Source organism: Squalius cephalus, assembly GCF_949319135.1.
Source record: "Squalius cephalus genome assembly, chromosome: 14".
In the NCBI taxonomy this organism is placed as follows: Eukaryota; Metazoa; Chordata; class Actinopteri; order Cypriniformes; family Leuciscidae; genus Squalius; species Squalius cephalus.
Window position 1 is genome coordinate 862,507 of NC_137135.1, and position 11,245 is coordinate 873,751.

The window sequence follows — 11,245 nt, forward strand, 5'->3', positions numbered from 1 at the left end:
GTAATATTCCTTTTTTGAAGTTACTCTGTCTTCCCCGTGGAAAACAAAATGGCTGCCATGGACCTGTGGTGTGTGTTCCTGTAAATACTGCAGATGTGTCAAATATTCTTCCACGAAATGAATGTGATGACAAGATGATAAGGATAAAACTGAAGCGCAAGTTAACCTACAAAGGGCATTATGAGTACAAGCATGTTCACACTGATCGTGTTAGAAATGCTCTGAGATGTTTGATCAGGTGCAATAAATGGTACAAGGATGTGGAGATTAATGAACAATGGATCAACTCTTTGAATGAACCAGAAGAGAATGTTGCTGAAGAAATGGAGGAACAAGCTGAAGTTGAAAAGAGTGAAGAGGAAAATGATACTGAAGAACAGCCAGAGGAAGACTTGACTTACATCAAAGAGCAGAGTGGTCTTTTGTCAGACACATGTTTACAACCTGTCAATCTTGGTTCAGAAGTAATTGATCAGCATTTTCAAGATATATTAAATGTGGCACCAGCTGAAGGTAACAGTCCTATTAAATTACTTTCTGATAAAAGCAATGAAGCAAAATGTTTCCCTGTTCTCTTCCCAACTGGTGGTCCAACATTCCATGATGAGAGAGAGAAAAAAATCACACTGTCACGATATCTAAATGCACGAATCCTCAACGCAGATGGACGTTTTGCACAAAGCACAGACTTCATTTTCTATGCACAATATATGTCAGAGTTGGATCAAATTGTATCTAATGTTTCCATTGCTTTGCGAAAAGGGTCGGACAAGAGGTTGTTGAAAGAAGTAACTTCGGATATGCTCACAAACCCAGAGTCATTGGCTGAAATATTGAATTATGATGAAGGATACAAGTTTTTGAGACCAGTCCGTGGAACGCCACCCAGGGCCGTTTGAAGGAATTTGGGGGCCCCAAGCAAAATGGACATGGAGGCCCCCCCAATAAAAAACATATTATAATATGTAACCATATTCCGTCCGTTCGAAAAAAAAGTGCACTAACTGTTTGTTACAAGCAGCATTTGCCGTCAGGCAGGTAGCTAACATAAACATATTATTTCTAGCCTACCTGCTGCAAAATTACACCATTTGTACAAGACAAGTGGAGCTATTTTATCCAGTGTAATTTATCACTTACCACTAGGGGTGTAACAAAATTCACGGTTCGGTTCAATACGATACACATGTGTTATGGTTTGGTATGTTTTCGATACAGCAAAAAGAAAGAAATTCCAATTTCCTTGATTTATTTATTTTTCTTCTTTTTTTAATTAAAACTAGCATCATAAAATATGATTTCTTTTTACTTTGAGCAATTCTGGAGCTATAATTGACTCTTAGGAGCATATAAAACAAAACAGCTCCTTGGAAAAAATTAAATGTAATATTGTAGTAGTTATAAACAAATGTTTATTTTAGTTAAGATTAACATTTGAGGGCATATTCATAATGTCAAAATAAAACCGACGTAATGTTACTTGAAGGCATTATAGCCTACTATTCCTGCCAAACTATGTGAATGTTTCTCACTAGATCTCGCAGCGATGTTATTACTTCTGTGGCGAATTCAAATGCTTTCTTTACTGGATCTCTTATTAGCGCTGTGTAGTAACAGTGTCGCATGATCACGATCGGCTCGCGCTGCACTGGTCCAAACCATAGACTGTAAAAAATAAACAACGGTCCGTCAACCACACGAGTAGCTCAGTTTCGTTCCGCTTACATTACGTTTGCCATTTGATGTTGGGCAATGTTGTGGTCGCGCCGGCGTCTCTACATTATGAGTGCGCTTGCCACGCGTTGCGCCTACATTTGAAATAACTAAATTTTGGTCGGCAGTAGGAAACATGGTCCAGCGAACCGTTCGGTTTGAAAATGCGAACCGAACACCGAACCGAAAGCCTCGTACCGAACGGTTCAATACGAATACGTGTATCGTTACACCCCTACTTACCACTATCTTGTTTTTTCTTATCCTCCTCTTCCTTTTTCTTCATTCTTTTCTGGCTTCCTGAAGCATAATTCCGCTTCATGATGACTGCCGAGGAGTTTTTGTATTTTGCCGGCAGCAGAGATCACGTGGTTGGCTAGCTGCTGTCAGCGACTACTGAGAGGGCCCCCTTGAGGGGGATCCCGATAACAGTGTCATTGCACTTTACTGCATTGACTATCAAAGGGGCGCTCACACAGTTTGTCGTTGCATTTTATTCTTAACCAGTCGTTGTCTTGGTTGTCAATTGCTTGGTTTGCCTGCCTTGTCGCGACGGGCCTGACGCCACCCTATTGGCAATCAACTCAAAAAGACCTTTTTGCACTGATAAGACAACTAGGTATTCCAACTTTCTTTGCATCCTTTAGCTCTGCTGATCTCAGATGGCCTGAAATGATCAACACCATCCTGGAGCAAGAACAGAAAAATGTCAGTGTTGATGAGCTTGACTGGTCTGAGAAATGTGGACTAATTAGAAGAAACCCAGTCACTGCTGCAAGGATGTTTGATTATAGATGGCATTGTTTTTTGAAAGATGTCATTATGTCACCCGCTCAACCTATTGGAAAGATAAAAGACTACTTTTATCGTGTAGAGTTTCAACAGCGTGGATCTCCTCATGTTCATTGTCTGTTTTGGGTTGAAAATGCTCCAAAGTTAAATGAAGACAATGAAGACAATGATGCTTTGGTTACTGCTTTCATAGATCATTACATCACTTGTGAGACACCAGGAGATGATGACGCAGAACTTTATGAGACTGTGAACAGTGTTCAAAAGCACAGCAGCAGACATTCCAAGACATGCCGGAAGAAAAACACAGTGTGTAGATTTAATTTTCCACGACCTCCATCTAGCCGCACATTTATAACAAGAGCCATACGAGATGACTTGAAAGGCAATGATGGAAATGAGACTGCAAGTGCAATTCTGAAGAAAATGAAAACTGTGTTAACAGAATCTGGAGTAAATTTTGATTCAGCCGATGCCTTTTTCCAATCCATTGGAATTAATCAAGCTGTGTTTGAGAAGGCGTACAAGAAATGTTCTAAAAAGAAAAGTGTCGTCTTGAAACGAAGTCCAAAAGATGTTTGGGTAAATCAATATAACCCTCATTTATTGCGCGCATGGCAAGGCAACATGGATATCCAGTATGTCACAGATGCTTACTCTGTAGTGGTTTATATTATTAGTTACATCACAAAAGCAGAACAAGAAATGGGACTGTTGTTACAACGCGCACAAAATGAAGCTATGAATGGAAATCTCGAAGCAAGATCATCGTTAAAAATGTTGGGAAGTGTATATCTACACAACAGAGAAGTTTCAGCTCAAGAGGCAGTGTACCGCCCAACGGGTATGCACTTGAAAGAATGCTCTCGCAAAGTCCAGTTTATTCCAATTGGAACAGATCCTGTGAAGATGAGTTTGCCTTTGCGTGTTCTCCAGAACAAAGATGACCATTCTGGTGAAGTAAACAGTTTTTGGATGAACAGTTTGGTTGACCGATACAAGAGTAGACCAAAAACAGAACATTTTGAGATTCTATGTCTGGGCAGTTTTTGTTCAGAATACAGGATATTGTCATCATCTGAGCTATCTTCACAAAATAAAGAAAATGTGATCAAGCTTAACAACAATTGTGGGTATATGGTAAGAAGAACTCGAACTGAACCTGCAGTAATAAGGTATCCAAGATTTTCACCAACAAAAGATCCAGAAAAGTACTATCATTCACTACTACAACTTTTTTTACCACATTTTGAAGATTGTCAGCTGAAGCCTGATAAGTTCCACACTTATGAGGATTTCTACAACAATGGTGCTGTGAAATGTGGAAGAAATGTGACCGAAGTAAAATCTATTGTTGATTCTAATCGAGCACTGTTTGAAAAGGACAGTGATGAAATGGACAGAGCTCAACAGGTCTTGGAGCTGGGTGTTGATTTGGAAGATGCTTGGGCTGCATTGTGTCCTGAAACAGAGAAGGAGCGCCATGAATGTATTGAGCTAAAGAAGAAAAACGTACTTCCTGAAGAAGATGATTCTGACACACTTATTCCAGATCTTGTAGCAAACCCTCGAACTGCATTCATGATTGAAAACAGTAATGCTGCAATGTCTCGAGATGAAGCATTGGGTTTACTAAGATCATTAAATGCTAAACAGTCTGCGATATTTTACAAAGTTCGCGACTGGTGTTTACAAAAACTGCATGGAGAAAATCCTGAACCGTTTCACTTGTTTGTTACTGGTGGAGCAGGCACAGGAAAAAGCCATTTAATCAAAGCAATATGCTATGAATCTTCTAGACTCTTGTCTCAGCTGTCTGACAACCCTGATGATAGGAGTGTGATTTTATGTGCATCAACTGGAGTAGCTGCATACAACATTGGAGCTGCTACCATACACAACACTTTTTCAATTGGTGCTAATGTCAAATTGCCATATCAACCACTAAGTGATGACAAAATCAATTCTCTGCGTTCCAAATTTGGATGGTTGCAGATTTTGATTATTGATGAAGTATCCATGGTTGACCATCACCTTTTGTCATATGTTCATGGGAGATTGAGACAAATCAAACAAACTGGTGATTACTCCCTCTTTGGAAAAGTAAGTCTTGTAGCTGTAGGAGATTTTTATCAGCTGCCGCCTGTCAAAGGAACTCCACTTTATGCTGATCCAAAAGGAGTGAACCTTTGGGAAAACAACTTTGAAATTGCTGAATTAACTGAAGTTGTTCGGCAACAAGATGTATCTTTTGCTGAAACCTTAAATCGTCTGAGAGTTCGTAAAAAAAATGAACCTCTAAGCTCAAGTGACATCAACATGTTGAAGCAACGTGAAACAGGAGAAGAATGCGGGGATGTTCATATATTTCCTACAAATAAAGAGGTTGATGAATACAATATTCAGAGACTAAATGAGGTTTGTCCTGAGGCAATCAGTATTCGAGCTCAAGATTTTGTGAGAAATCCAAAAACTGGAAGGATTGAAAAAAAAGTTGGATTTCATTCAACCGTTTTCAACTCATGTTTGGCTAAATGTGTTTCCTTGGGTGTTGGAGCAAGAGTTATGTTAAAGAAAAATATTGATGTTTCGGATGGACTTGTGAATGGAGCCTTTGGTACAGTTGTCCATATTAGCAGAAGTGAAAAACAGGAAGATGATTATGATGATGACTTTCCATCAGCCATTCATGTGGAATTTGATGATCCAAATGTGGGAAAAATTCAGAGATCAAACCAACGACATAGATTTTCCCAAAATTCTACAGTAATTGAAGTTCAAGAAGATCAAGTCACAACCAACGGTGGTTTAAGACGCCAATTTCCACTTAGACTGGCATGGGCATGCACTGTTCACAAAGTGCAAGGGCTCACAGTAGATAAAGCTGTCGTATCCCTTGACAAGATATTTACTTCAGGACAAGCATATGTTGCATTGAGTCGTGTGAGAACTCTCAATGGACTAATAATTCAAAACTTCAAGGAGTCTGTAATATACTGTAATGATCAAATTGACTTGGCAATGAAAAATATACCAAAATTTCCATTAGAAAGTCACACTTTCTCAAAGACACCTGGTATATTTACAATTGCTCTTCACAATGTGCAAAGTCTTCAAGCTCATGTTCAAGATATTCAAGCTCACAGACAACTTATGAATGCAGATTGTATTTGTTTAACTGAAACATGGCTAAAAGTTGAAGACCAAGTACAAATACCAGGATTTATTTTCAAGCATAATCCAAGAGCTAAGTGCTATGACAACAGCACTCCACTTTTCAGTAATTTAAAACAACAGCGAGGAGGTGGAGTTGCTATTTACTGTTGTGAAAACATGTTTTTTAAAGTTATCATTCCAGAACCTTGCAATTTGGAATGTTTGTACTTCTCAGTTCCACATATCAGTTTGAATGCTGCTCTGCTGTACAGGCCTAATTCATATCAAATTGATGTGTTTCGACAAAATCTGTTACATGTTATTACTGAGCTGGAAAAACATCCAGGAAAGAAAGTAATTATGGGAGACTTCAATGAGGACATCTTAACATCATCTTCAATTAAGAAACTACTGGAAGTCCATGGATACAGTCAACATGTGCAATGTCCTACAACTGAAAAGGGTACGTTAATAGACCATGTCTATATTAAAGATGCAGAAAATGTTACAATTGAAATTGTTTCAACTTATTATAGTTACCATGAAGCAGTACTAGTTTCAGTAAAGTAATTGACATTTCTGGCACATAATGAAGACTGTATAACTGCATTTTTCTTTTATGTGCCCCTACCATGCTACAATTAATCTGAGGTCCATGGAGGTCTGTTCAAGTTCACAAGTGAAAACGGTACGTTATTAGACCATTTATTTCAAATCATATCATTAAGGTGAGACACAGCAGACAAAAACATCGATTTTTCATGCAGTGGTCAGTTTTGAGATTTTGGGCTAGTTTACTAATTCAATAAGTATTATTTCAAGCTGCTATAAAGAAAACATTGAAAATGAAGATGTTTATTTTATTACATTTTGTTTACTTGCGGCAGTAAGTTTCTCCCGAATTTACCAGGAAGTTAGTATTCCAACATGACATGCTGAGATCTGTCTGTTCACTGAAGTCTGTCATGACCGGGATAGTTGTAAAGCTTTGAGTCTCCTGCACAATGCCATGTAAACCAAATATGGGCATTTTCTTTCTATCAGTAATCAATCGTGAATGTCCAAAGGGGGATTTAAAGCTAACGAAGAAATCTCATTTAGAACTATTAAATCTTTAACTGCCGTTTTCTCAAAATTAGTTTTTGTATTTTATTGTCATTCTCCAGTAGAAACCTCTCCGCTTATGTAGCACCTATGTACACCAAACTTTCCAGTTATACACTTAGCAGTATTCTGAAGATATTTTCAGAGGGATTTGTTAATAAATCATTCCTGGCCTGATTTATGTGACATTTTAATAAAAAAATATGGCGAAAATTTATTTTTTTTATGGCCATGGACAGTATATTTTGATTCCCTAGTTAATGAAAGCATCCTGAAATCCCTCTAAGTTTTTATTTTCATCTTTTGTGTAAACCAAATGAAAAAATAATTTTGCACCTGGCTTTATCATATGTTCAGATCTATCTACTGAAAATATATACAAAATCGTGCATATTTAGTGACATATGATGCCTAATTTGCATAATTAAACATACAAATTTCTAAAACTTGTAATACATTTTTTTATATACTTTAAGTAATCAACTGAGGAAGTTTCATGGTGATATCTATTATTTTAAAATTTTACCCTATTCCCCTTTAGTGTCTCGCCTTAACCCCTTACCTGTCACCCCCCTTTTTGAGAATGGACATTAAAATGCACTATTCAAGCTTAAGTGGTTGTAATTCAAGAATGTTTTGGAGTATAGACCCAAGTTGGTCTTAAAGGGAGAAAATAGCAGATTATTACTGAAATGAAAGCAGTTATTGAAGTTTAATTTTACATTAAATCAAATATTATTAAATATTTTTCTTTTATATAATATATATATATATATATATTACTAAATGTTTTACAAAACAATTACTATAAATCAAAGCCATATGTAACCAAGTTGTGTTCCAAATTTGAAGTTGGATATCAAAAAAATTTAAGTTCCCATGAGATGTTTACGCGTATTACCAAAAATAGCCACTGGGTGTCATTGAATTCCATTGAATTTAACTGTATGCATTCTACCATAACAAATTAATAAATTTCTGTCCAAATATCACTTCTGTCACAAAATATGGAACCTTGAGGCTCAGACCTTTCTGACAATGTGTTTTCTCAAGATTAGAAAATATTTTTATCATAAATTATGAAACATGACGCCCAAAAGTGGAGGAGCCTGATAAAATAATTTAGAGTACCATTTCTATGGTAACACAATGTCCAATTTCAAAACCGTTTTCACAGGATGAATTCTGAGATCATAAGCTTTCAAATGATACCTAATTTATGATAACTACTAAAATATGTGATGTAATAAAAAAAAGGCAATATAAAAGATAATATTATATATTAGGGGATAATATGCATATCCTACTTTTTAGAGTAAACGGGACAGTGTATATCTGCATACGGGACGATGACAGTTAAAGTGTTCAGAAAATTATTTCTGTTGTAATTTCTGCAAGTCCACTAGTATTTTATCAAGAAAGGTTTGGTCATGTAAGGTAATATGTCTGATTTATGCAGCACGCTGAACTAAGAAATGTATATAACTGCACTGTCTATTCTTTTTTTGTCCATACCATGTGACACACATCTTGAGATTTCAAGGTCCATACAGTCCTGACCATTCCATACCAAGTTCTATCCATTGTTCATCGGGCACAACCCAGCACCTCCCATAATTGCTCTTCTTTCTGGAGCTCCAAAGCTACATCCAGTCAAGGTTTTTGTTGTTTATGCATTTCATTTGTTCAATTTGTGTATCTGATTTGTCTTGATCTTTTTAAGACAATGTCTCTGGTTTTTAGTTGAAAAATTGTTTTTGATCTAATTTCTGCCCTAGTCTAAGCCATCCAAACAACACTGGATGCTTCCAATCAGCATAGGAAGCATCCACAAAGACTGCCTGCATTCCTACAGTTGTCTTATAAAATGCAATTAAGTTAATAGGATTTCAAGAAAACATCTAAAAAAGATCTAGAAAACTTCACATAAAAAGGTAAGTTGACATGATTATGTACATTTTAATAGTTTAAAAAGAAAATATTTAAGGCACTACATCAACTAACAATATAATTTCAGATTTATAGACTGCAATGTCCACTACTGACAAAAAGGTAAGCTAACATAGTGTCTACATTAGTAGCAAAATATTGTTAAGTCTTCACTTCAGCAGTTCAACAAATGTATTTTTTTAGATTTCTGAAACACTGAAGTCATAACGTCCTCCATATACCCATCACAAGATTCTCTGCTCCACAAAATTCTCTGCTCCATGAACTTTTATAAAGAAGTGCACAAGTGATATAACAGTAAGTTTTATTGAAGTACATTTAAGTTGTTGACATTTATACAAGCACTGATTAATCTACTAATTGTACACTTTCAAGTTTGTACAGAAACTCAATAACTACTGTTGATATTTTGAAGTCCACATATCCCTATACAAATGACGGTAAGCTAACAGACCATGTGTATGTTAGTTGCGAAATGTTTTTAATGTAAAGACTTCACTTATTGCACTTTGTTCAATGAATGTAATGTTTTCAGATTTCTGAAATTCACCAAAGTCCTAACTTTCTCCATATATCCATCACAAGATTATCTGCACCATTAACTTTTATAAAGAATCGTACAACTATTAAGATGGTAGGTTTGATTGAAGAAAATTTAAGTTGTGGACATTTATACAAGCACTGATTAATCTACTAATGGTACACTTTCAGATTTGTGCAGCAACTCAATAACTACTGTTGTTATTTTGAAGTCCACAAACCCCTATACAAATGTCAAATGTCCCCATATACAAACTAACAGACCATGTCTATGTTAGTTGCAAAATGTTTAATGCGAAGACTTCACTTATTGCACTTTGTTGAATGAATGTAATATTTGCAGATTTCTGAAATTCACTGAAGTCATAATTTCCCATATACCCATCACAAGATTATCTGCTCCATGAACTCCTATAAAGAAGTCCACAGCTGATAAAAAGGTATATTTCATTGTATGTCTGCATAATTTAAATTGAAACGCTTTCATTCAAACCCTGATTAATCTACTATTGGTACACTTTCAGATTTGTGCAACAACTCAATAACCACTGTTGATATTCTGAGGTCCATAAACTCTTATACAAATTTTCACTACTGACAAAAAGGTAAGCTAACAAAAACATTGCCATTAAGAAGAAAATGTTTGTTAACCCTTTACTTTCACCAAGCAGTTTGTTCAATGCTTGTCATCTTTGCAGATAACTTCCTCCATATACCCATCTCAAGATTATCTGCTTCATTAACTTTTATAAAGAAGTTCACAACTGATAAAACGGTACATTTTATTGAAGTAAATTTAAGTTGTTGACTTTTATACAAGCACTGATTAATCTACTAATGGTACACTTTCAGATTTGTGCAGCAACTCAATAACCACTGTTGATATTCTGAAGTCCACAAACCCTTGTACAAATGTCCACTACCAACAAAAATGTAAGTTAACATACAATGTCTATGTTAGCTGCAAAATATTTTATGTGAAGACTTCACTTGGAGCATTTAATGAATGTAATATTTTCAGATTTCTGAAACACACTGAAGTCATAACTTCCTCCATGTACTCATCACAAGATTTTCTGATCCATGAACTCCTATAAAGAAGCCCACAGCTGATAAAAAAGGTATATTTCATTGCATGTCTGCAAAATTGAAATTGAAACGCTTTCATTCAAGCCCTAGTTAATCTACTTTCAGATTTGTGCAACAACTCAAAAACCACTGTTGATATTCTGAGGTCCATAAACTCCATAAACAATTTTTCACTACTGAAAAAAGGTAAGCTAACAGACATTTTCTACATTGATGGCTATGTTTTTTGTGTAAACCTTTTACTTTCACCAAGCAGTTTGTTAAACGCATGTAAACTTTGCAGATATCTGAAACGCACAAGTCATAACTTCCTCCCATACACCAATCGCAAGATTTTCTACTGCATGAACTTCTGTAAATTATACAACTGATTAAAAAAGGTAATATACAATGAATATATTCAAACGTGTTACTGAAAACATATAATTTTGTGATTTTTGATAACTTTATTGCTTTTCCCCTCTAGCAATAGTGACAACAACAGTCTTGTCAACTATCAATTCAGAAAATGTTCTGAAAGAACTTTAAACGTATGCAGGCAGTCAATTAATTTATTTTACTACTGAATACATCTCCACAGTAACAATGTTGAATGGATGGCTTGTATTATATTTGGCCTATGTACAGTTACTTAATATGTGCCAGCCAAAAGAGGATGGCCTGCCCCGGCTGAGTCTGGTTCCTCCCAAGGTTTCTTCCTTTACCACTCTGCTGATTATGCTCCACCCTTTGATCCAAGATGTTCCACCCTACTATTATGCTCCACCCTTTGATCCAAGATGTTCCACCCTACTAAGGGAGTTTTTCTTGCCACTGTCGCCTTTTGGCTTGCTCACTGGGGTATTAAGGCACATGTTCAAGATAAATATGTAATAAAGATTCTTTTTAATAAAATGATTGA

General features: G+C 36.0%; 1 long non-coding RNA gene across 2 annotated transcripts; it reads left to right on the forward strand.

Moving 5' to 3' along the window:
* Positions 1 to 9,603: 9,603 nt before the first annotated feature.
* On the forward strand, positions 9,604 to 10,346 carry LOC307171434. 2 transcript variants are annotated; one of them, XR_013823548.1, is made up of 3 exons: positions 9,604 to 9,695; positions 10,108 to 10,188; positions 10,277 to 10,346. It is a non-coding gene; the product is annotated as an uncharacterized lncRNA (long non-coding RNA). The 2 variants fall into 2 exon arrangements; XR_013823549.1 differs by lacking the exon at positions 9,604 to 9,695 and adding an exon at positions 10,009 to 10,030.
* The last annotated feature ends 899 nt before the right edge of the window (positions 10,347 to 11,245 follow it).